This window comes from Pistacia vera, unplaced genomic scaffold, assembly GCF_008641045.1.
Source record: "Pistacia vera cultivar Batoury unplaced genomic scaffold, PisVer_v2 Contig292, whole genome shotgun sequence".
Classification (NCBI taxonomy): domain Eukaryota; kingdom Viridiplantae; phylum Streptophyta; class Magnoliopsida; order Sapindales; family Anacardiaceae; genus Pistacia; species Pistacia vera.
The window spans coordinates 474,213-483,327 of NW_022196104.1; positions in this window are offsets into that span (position 1 = coordinate 474,213).

Genomic DNA, 9,115 nt, shown 5'->3' on the forward strand with positions numbered 1-9,115 from the left:
GCTAGTTTCTTGTTTCGGGTGATGCCCAAATCTGGTGGGAATTGATGGAAGACACTCATGATGTTTCAATGATGACCTAGGGCGAGTTTAGAAGATTATTTGATGCCGAGAACAGAATAGTGGACCGGGTACATGAGAAGATACAAGAATTTATTAATTTGAAACAAGGGTTGAGTACAGTGAAAGAGTATTATGTGAGGTTTAATTCCCTTGCCAGGTTTGCACCTAGAATAGTCGGTACCCCTGAATTGAGAAGAGATAAGTTTGTCCATGGGTTGAAGCTAGAGATAGCCCGGGATGTCCTGACAGGAGCTGCAAAAATTTTTGTAAACAAGCTCACCCCAGCGGGACCAAGTGAATCATCTCTCGCTCCGTATAGAGAAAGATTTAAGAGTGCAAGAAATAGAGAAGTGAAAAATAAGAAGAAGTTTCAGCCAAAGAAGAACAGAAAAGATTGGCAAAATAAACAGTCGAGAACAGTGGAGTTTCCCCTATGTCCTAAATATGGGAAGACTTATCTAGGAGAGTGTTTGAGAGAGTTGGGCTGTAATGTGTGTTATCGATGCTGGCAGCTAGGGCATCTGATGAAAGACTGTAAAGATCCTCTTCCATCTACAGCACAGAATTTCAGAGGCACTAATGTCAGGGTGTTTACCATAGCATAAGGTGAAGCAGAGGCCAGTCCATCAGCTGTTACTGGTCAGTTGTTATTTCATGCAGTTCCTCTTTATGCTTTAATTGATTCTAGAGCCACTCATTCATTTATATCTTATGGGATGATAGAAAGATTAGGTTTGAAACCTGCTAGAGTGAGTCGACCCATTAAGATAGAGTTACCTGATGGAGTTAGTATTGTGACCCGTGAGACGTTGTCAAGAGAGTCCATGGTGATCCATGGTTGGGAGTTAGCAATTGATTTAATAGTGTTTGATATGCCTGACTTTGATGTGATTTTGGGTATGGATTTCCTAGGGAGGTATGGAGTGGAAATTGATTGTCGGAAGAAGAAAGTGAGATTTAATCTTGATAGTGGAGATAAGTTTAGTTTCGGAGAGGGCCATCAGTTGAGTATGTTGATTAGTAGCATGAAGGCTAGGAAGATGCTAAGAAAATGGTGTTTTAGATATATAGCCCATGTGGTGCAGAGTAGAGATGTCCCACAAACAGAATTATAGAGTGTTCTAGTAGTCCGAGAATTTCTAGATGTATTTTCGGAAGACTTACCGGGTTTGCCTCTGGAAAGAGAAGTTGAGTTTATTATTGAACTAACACCAGGGACAGCGTCGATTTCTAAAGCCCCTTGCCGAATGGCCCCAGTCGAGCTTCAGGAATTGAAGAAGCAGCTCCAAGAGCTCCTAGATAAAGGTTTTATCGACCAAGTCATTCTCCCTGGGAAGCTCCAATCTTGTTTGTAAAGAAGAAAGATGGGTCATTATGGATGTGTATTGATTACAGAGAGTTGAATAAAGTGACAGTGAAGAATAAATACCCATTACCTCGGATAGATGATCTTTTTGATCAGTTAAAGGGTGTAGCAGTATTTTCCAAGATTGATTTGAGGTCGGGTTATCATCAAGTAAAAGTGACAGAACAAGATGTAGCTAAGACTGCCTTCCGAACAAGATATGGGCATTATGAATTTGTGGTGATGCCTTTTGGGTTAACTAATGCCCCAGCAGTCTTTATGGACCTAATGAACTGGGTGTTCCATGATTGTCTAGATCCGTTTATAGTGGTATTTATTGATGACATCCTAATTTATTCTAAGTCAAGAGAAGAGCATGAGGAACACTTAAGATTTATGCTGCAGCTATTGAGAGAAAAGAAGTTGTATGCCAAGTTTTCTAAATGTGAGTTCTGGCTTGATCAGGTGATATTTTTTGGCCATACTGTTTCTAGCGAGGGGATTTCAGTGGATCCTTGTAAAGTAAAGGCAATCCTAGAATGGCAAAGGCCGAAGACAGTAAAAGAAGTAAGGAGTTTCTTGGGACTAGCTGGTTACTACCACCTGTTTGTGGTAAGGTTTGCCCAGTTGGCTAAGCCATTGACAACTCTTACTAAACAGAGAAATCCTTTTCTATGGTCAGTTGCCTGTGAAGAGAGTTTTCAAGAGTTGAAGAGAAGATTAACAATAGCTCCCATGTTAGTGTTACCACAGGAGGGTGTAGATTATGACATTTATACAGATGCCTCACTACAGGGACTTGGTGCCGTATTGATGTAGTTAGGTAGGGTTGTAGCTTATGCTTCTTGTCAATTGAAAGAGTACGAGACAAGATACCCTACACATGATTTAGAATTGGCAGCAATAGTCTTTGCCTTGAAGATTTGGAGGCATTACCTTTATGGTGCCAAGAGTAATATCTACACCGACCATAAGAGTTTAAAGTATTTCTTTAATCAAAAGGAGTTGAATATGAGACATAGAAGATGGTTAGAGTTGGTTAAAGATTATAAGTGTGAGATTAACTATCAGCCGGGGAAAGCTAATGTAGTAGCCAATGCTTTGAGCAGAAAAGCTTATTTGTCCTGACTCACAAGACAGAAAAAGTTAATAGAAGAGTTGTGTAAAGAGTAGATTGAGGTCATACCAAGAATGATAGCCAGGTTAGAGGTTCAGTCTACCTTACTGGAAGAAATTAAAGAAAACCAACTAACCAATGAGTGGTATCGGAAAATAGTTTAGCAGGTGCATGAGGAAAAGACATCAAAGTTTCAATTGTTGGATGATGTCCTCTGTTTTAGGAGTCTGTTGTGTATTCCTCAGAATGATGAGTTGAGAAAGAGAATCCTTATAGAGGCTCATGACACACCGTACACTGCTCATCCTGGAGCAACCAAGATGTATCAAGATTTAAAGAAAGGCAATTGGTGGCCAGGTATGAAGAAAGATATTTCAGAATTTGTAGCTAAATGCTTAGTTTGTCAACAAGTGAAAGCAGAAGACCAAAGGCCATCAGGGTTGCTTCAGCCACTTAGTATTCCTGAATGGAAATGGGAGAGTATCTCGATGGATTTTATTACAGGTCTCCCTAGAGTGCAGAAAGGATACAATATTATATGGGTGATTGTAGATAGATTGACTAAATCAACCCATTTTCTTCCAGTAAAGGAGAGTACTACTTCGGATCAATTGGCCTAGATATATATTAAAGAGATAGTGAGACTTCATGGTGTACCCAAGACAATAGTATCAGACAGAGATTCCAGATTTGTCTCAGCTTTCTAGATGAGTTTACAGAGGAACTTGGGCACCAGGTTGGCTTTTAGTACTGCCTATCATCCTCAGATAGATGACCAGACAGAAAGAACAAATCAAGTGCTTGAGGACATGTTGAGAGTATGTTGTATGGATTATAAAGTATCCTGGCATGAGATGTTACCCTTGGTGGAGTTTGCTTATAATAATAGTTACCAGTCTACAATTAAGATGGCTCCTTACAAGGCTTTGTATGGTAGACAGTGTAGATCTCCATTGCATTGGGATGAGATGGGCGAGAGAGATGAGTTGATGGTGTGCTGTCGTAGGCAACCAAGATTAAAAACCTTCCTAACCTAACTATTGAATTGTAAATAGGGTAAGCAAGGGTCGATCCCACGAAGAGTGTCTAGCCGAATTTTCGATGATGTGAATAAAGCTGGGGGGTTTTGAGTAAGCCAGAAAAACAATCTTAGCCAAAAACAAAAACAAAAACAATTCAATTTGAAATCAATTAATATAACAAAACTTGGTCTCAGTCAACATCCACCATCGGAATCTTACAACTGATCATTGATGCAAAATTAAATCAATTCATACCTGAATATTCACTATTGGAACTATTTTCCTATCCCTCTTTAGTTGTAATTAATTAGGAAACAAGCGATCTTAATTAACCTTACTACTAAACAACCCTAGACAAGTGCTAAAGATTTAATCTAGTGGTAGCCTTAAGAACTAGAGAGATCGATGAAGCTAAACAACACAAACTCAAGTGGTTGCATTTAATTTAGTCGAGTGTTCCTCTTAAGATTACTAATTCTTGACGCAGCAAATTAATAACCCCAATTGCTTCACAAGTTAGAGGGATCAAACAATTATGGATTTGATATCTAACTTAGCAATAGATTGTAACAAATAATAACCTAGTAGGCCTCCTAGAAATTAAATGAAACAATAATTAAAATAAGCATAGAAGAACATCCAATACTCAAAGCATAAAATTGAACACTAAAAACAGATAGATCTCACAAATTTATTGATTTCGAGGCCTCTGTTTCCTTCAACCAAGTTATAAAAATTAGCCTCTCATGGCCATAAACAAAAACTCAAAAAGAAAAGAAAAATTCCAGAGAAGAGAAGAGAGAGGCATGGTGTGTCTCCCAAACCTAATCTGATCCCCTTAAAAAATATCTAAATTCGAATTCTAATTCTACTCAATCTCCTCAAAATATTCTAATATCCTAAAGTAACATTTATCCTAATCTAATTAATTGGAAATAAAATAATAAAGTCCTAAAATAAAATAGGAAAGTGGTGTTTTCCAGCTGTAATTTGCGTGCAATAGGTCTTCAAAACTTCTTGTAATAATCTGCCTATTTGAATTGCATGACAAGGCGAAATGTTCCAGAACATCGGCAGTGCAGGTGCGTCAACTTCAAGCTCGATTACAACCTTGATTCAGCGAGTATCTCTCCAAACTCAAAACATTAAAGTTGTAGATCTATTTCTTAGTGTTCCACAGGATTTTGAATCATCTCAATTGGAGCTCATACGAGAGAGTTATGCTCATATTACAAAACAATGTTGAAACTGTCCGAATTCACTTAATTAGTTCCGTTTTGCGATTAACGCCTCCATTTACATCCTAAATCAAAATAGAATAATAATGAGTAAATTTAGGCAGCAAATAAGTATAAAATACTAGACATTAAGGGGGGTAAATATGACATTTTGCATTCTCATCAGTTGAATATAGCTCTTGGGCCAGAACTAACTCAGAAAATGATAGAAGATGTAAAGCTGATCAGAAGCAGAATGAAACAAGCCAAGGATAGGCAGAAAAGCTATGATGATCTGAAAAGAAAAGAAGTTGAGTTTTAAGTGGGTGACAAAGTTTTCCTGAAAGTTTCCCCCTACAAACTGGTAATGCGGTTCGGTAATAAAGGAAAGTTAGCACCGAGATTCATTGGTCCATTTGAGGTGTTACAGCGAGTAGGAAAGGTGACCTACATATTAGCACTACCACCCAGTATGGACAAAGTTCACAATGTATTTCATGTCTCGATACTTCGAAAGTATAAAAGTGATCCCTTCCATGTCTCGATACTTCGAAAGTATATAAGTGATCCCTTCCATATTCTGAGCATAGAGGATGTAGACTTAGAAGAAAATCTTGTGTATGAGGAGCATCCAGTGCAGATTTTGGACAGAAAGATTAAAGAGCTCCGAAACAAGAATATTCCGTTAGTGAAAGTCCTCTCGAGAAATCATAAAGTTGAAGAAGCTACATGGGAGACAGAGCAAGGCATGCAGAACCATTACCCAGAGTTGTTTATTTGAATTTCGAAGATGAAATTCTTTTAAGGAGGGGGGGGGGGGGGGGGTGGAATTGTACGCCCACACGGGTATGTAATTTAATTTATGTTTTTATAGCCCTTAGTTGATTTTTGTTAAGTTATTTTAAGAAAATGAAGAAAATGCCTTAAAACTTGCATTAACGGTAAAATGTCTTTTCACTCAAAATCAGTTGAAAAAGTGGGGAGTGAAAAGAGAGAGATTTCATGTAAAATGCTAAAAATGAGGCATTATGGTAATTGACTAAGGGACATGATAGATTTCTAAGAAAGGTAGGGCAAAATGGGAAAGTATGTTATAAAATAGATATAGGTAAGTAAATTCCACTCAAACTCCAACTCAAGTTAAGGTTTAAGAAATCAATTGAGTAGAGATTTCTTTAAGCATGTATATGTTATGATTGTTGAGAAATTGAGATGAATTGATGATTGTTTGTGCTGTTTGTTGGATATATTTGAGTATGAGAAGTGTGTTTGATTGTATGATGATGGGTTGAAATTCGGTTGGAATGGGAAGAATTTTGGAGAGTTTTTGCCATGTAGGGATTATGGGATACATGGGAGTTTTGCTCTCATTTTGGATGGTTTAGAAACAAATAGAATTATATTAAGTAAAGTTTGCATATGCACATTTATTGTTTATGAATGCCTAAGAGAAGCATGAGTATGAGTAGAAACCTTAAATTGATGCAACATTGCATATTTGCATTTCATGAGTGATTTAAGTAAGAATTCTAAGCATGAGCCATCCATATATATATTTGTATATGTGTAATAACTTAAGAAAGATAAAGAATTTTAAGAATAAAACACTGTAAAATAAAGAAGAAAAGAATAAGCATTAAAGAATTAAAGAAAGAAACACTTAAAGAAGAGAAAATATAGGTTGTTGCGATGGGGAACCATGAGTATAAGAAGAATTCCCACATACACGCCACCTTAATTGAGTGGCATAAGAAGAAAGAATTGTACGACCCGCAAGAGTGTATGTGACGAGGGTTGTGCCAAGAGAATCCTACATGCACGCCACCTTAATTGAGTGGCCTAGAAGAAAGAAAGAATTTGTACGGTCCACAAGAGTGCATGTAGATGAGGACTGTACTCACTCACACGGCCAAGGTTCCAATCCATGCATCAACTGAACCGATCGGCAAAGATAAGAATAAGAAAGAATAAAATAGGAAGAAGAATAGCAAGAATAAGAACAGAAAATAAGAAAGAAGAATAAGAAGAATGAGAAAGCTTGAACAAGCAAAGAAAAGAAAAGAAAAACAAGAAAGAAAGCGAGCTTGAGCAAGAGACAGAAAGAAAAGAAAAAATAAATAGAAATAGAAAGAGAAAGAAAATGCATTTTATTGCATTATTGCACATGCATATTACCATGTATTCCATCATGGTTAGAAAGACTAAAGAAAGAAAAACAGAGAGAAGGAAAACAGTGAGAATAGAAAGAAAGAAAGAATAGTAAGAATTAAAACAGAAAAAAGGAAAAGAACTAGATGAAAGAAGAGGAAGAGAGTTAAGTAGGAAAAACCAGGAGAAGAATAAGGTTACTTACGGAGCTTTTTGTGCTCACCCCGTTGTTTGTTCCATGTTTTGCAGGAAATAGGTGAGCAGCGGTCGGAAGGAAGTCGACAAGCGGAGAATTGGCATTACGTCCCCCGTTGCTAAATTTTTTGTACTTGTTATTTTGGTATATGTAAAGAATTATATTTTATAAGTAAGAAAATTGGGCCCAACATTTTCATATGTTAGTATATTTTTATTGTATATATTCTAAAGTATACTAGTGAAATAAGTCATTACATAATGGGATCATATTTGTAAAACCGCTCCATAGCCGGGTATTTCCTAAGTATCCTTTGGCCATTGGAAACCTAGAAACCGCACCTAGGAAAGAAATTTATTTATAAATCCTATTTAAAGAATAAACCTGTAGTTTAAAAATATTTTTTTTTTAATTTAATTTCTAAACTATAATAAGTTCATTGTACATCAAAAAATAAGTTTCCTTTCTGGAGTATTATGAAAGTCATAGTAATACTTACTAGAACATACACACTTTTACAAATTTACTAGCAATTTGATTTCTTTTATTATACAACATATTTACTCCATTATAGAACATGGACATTTTACTGCATTATGAAATATAACATAATTACTAACAATATTAGCAAAACCATTCAATAGTTATCATTAAAACATCCCTTCGCTCATAGCGTCCCTCGAAATCCTCTCCCACTTCATGCCTTAATCCTTACCTGCAAAACATTTTAAACATTTCATGGGGTGAGCGCTAATCGCTCAGTAAGGCATATGGCCATTTATAAACTATTAAGGTTCATTATACAAGTAATTACTTAGGACCTTACCTACCTACAAAATGACCTTCATTCTTTGAAATACAAGTTCATAAACATATCATACACTTTGGGCTTTCTCATAAACATAAGTCATAACATACCTACTAATTAACATAGAACATATATGACTTATAAATATTCATGTACATGGCATGTTTATTTCTTTTGTCTTTATACTTGATGGTTTCATTAGTCTTTGTTACCGCGGATTCATTTGAACCATTACCTTGTTCTTGGTCTCACCTACAAGGAATCATGGTTTCCATAGAATTCCATTCCTCTGATCTTGGTTTATACCTCAGAGACTCATGGAATTCATTCTTAACATTTCATAATTTTTCATAAGACAACTAAATAAGCTATATCATTACATTATGAATGCAAACATAGACTAAACATCTCCATGCTCAATCATACTATTATTCTCCTACTAAACTCTTAACTTAATTCATTCATTTCTCATACAAGACAAGGAATTCAGTAGTAGATATTCAGGGTTTATTAGAATTAGAAACATGGGAATTTCCATTAAGAAGGTGGAGGCCTATGTTTGTCACATTTCAAGAAAATTTTCCCTTATCTTCCAATTCGAATTGATATTTGAAAACCAAACGTTTTAGGTCTATTTCCAAGATTTTAAAACTTCAAGAATCAACTCAATCTAACTTCTATAACTTCAGTTATGACCGATTCAGTGGCTGTACAGTTAAGTCTTAAAAAGCCAAATCCGAATTCTATTCATTTTAACCAGTCACCATCATTTGCAAATTCATATCATTTACCATATCATTCTAAGTAAAGGCCATAAAAAACCTCCCTTTTTACGAACCAAAAAGTGCCAAAACATCGTCCACTACAAATCTCTTAATTGGCATAATCATCCTCCATATGCACACATACACCAATCAACACACCCCATTTAAACAATCCATAACCAAAACATAGCATCACACTCATATTACATAAATAAATGTAAGTTTCATAAACCCTAGGTATTATCAATTGTAGTTATAAGGGAGATTTTTTCCTTACCTTAGTATTCAAGAAACAAGACACTCCTCCTTAGCTCCAAAGGTTCACCCTTTCTACCTAACACATAACCACTTATGAATTTCTCTTTTAACTAAAAGATCAGAACAACTAGGGTTTTGAAACTCACCTTAAACCCTGAAATTGAAGTTCTTTAAGTGTGG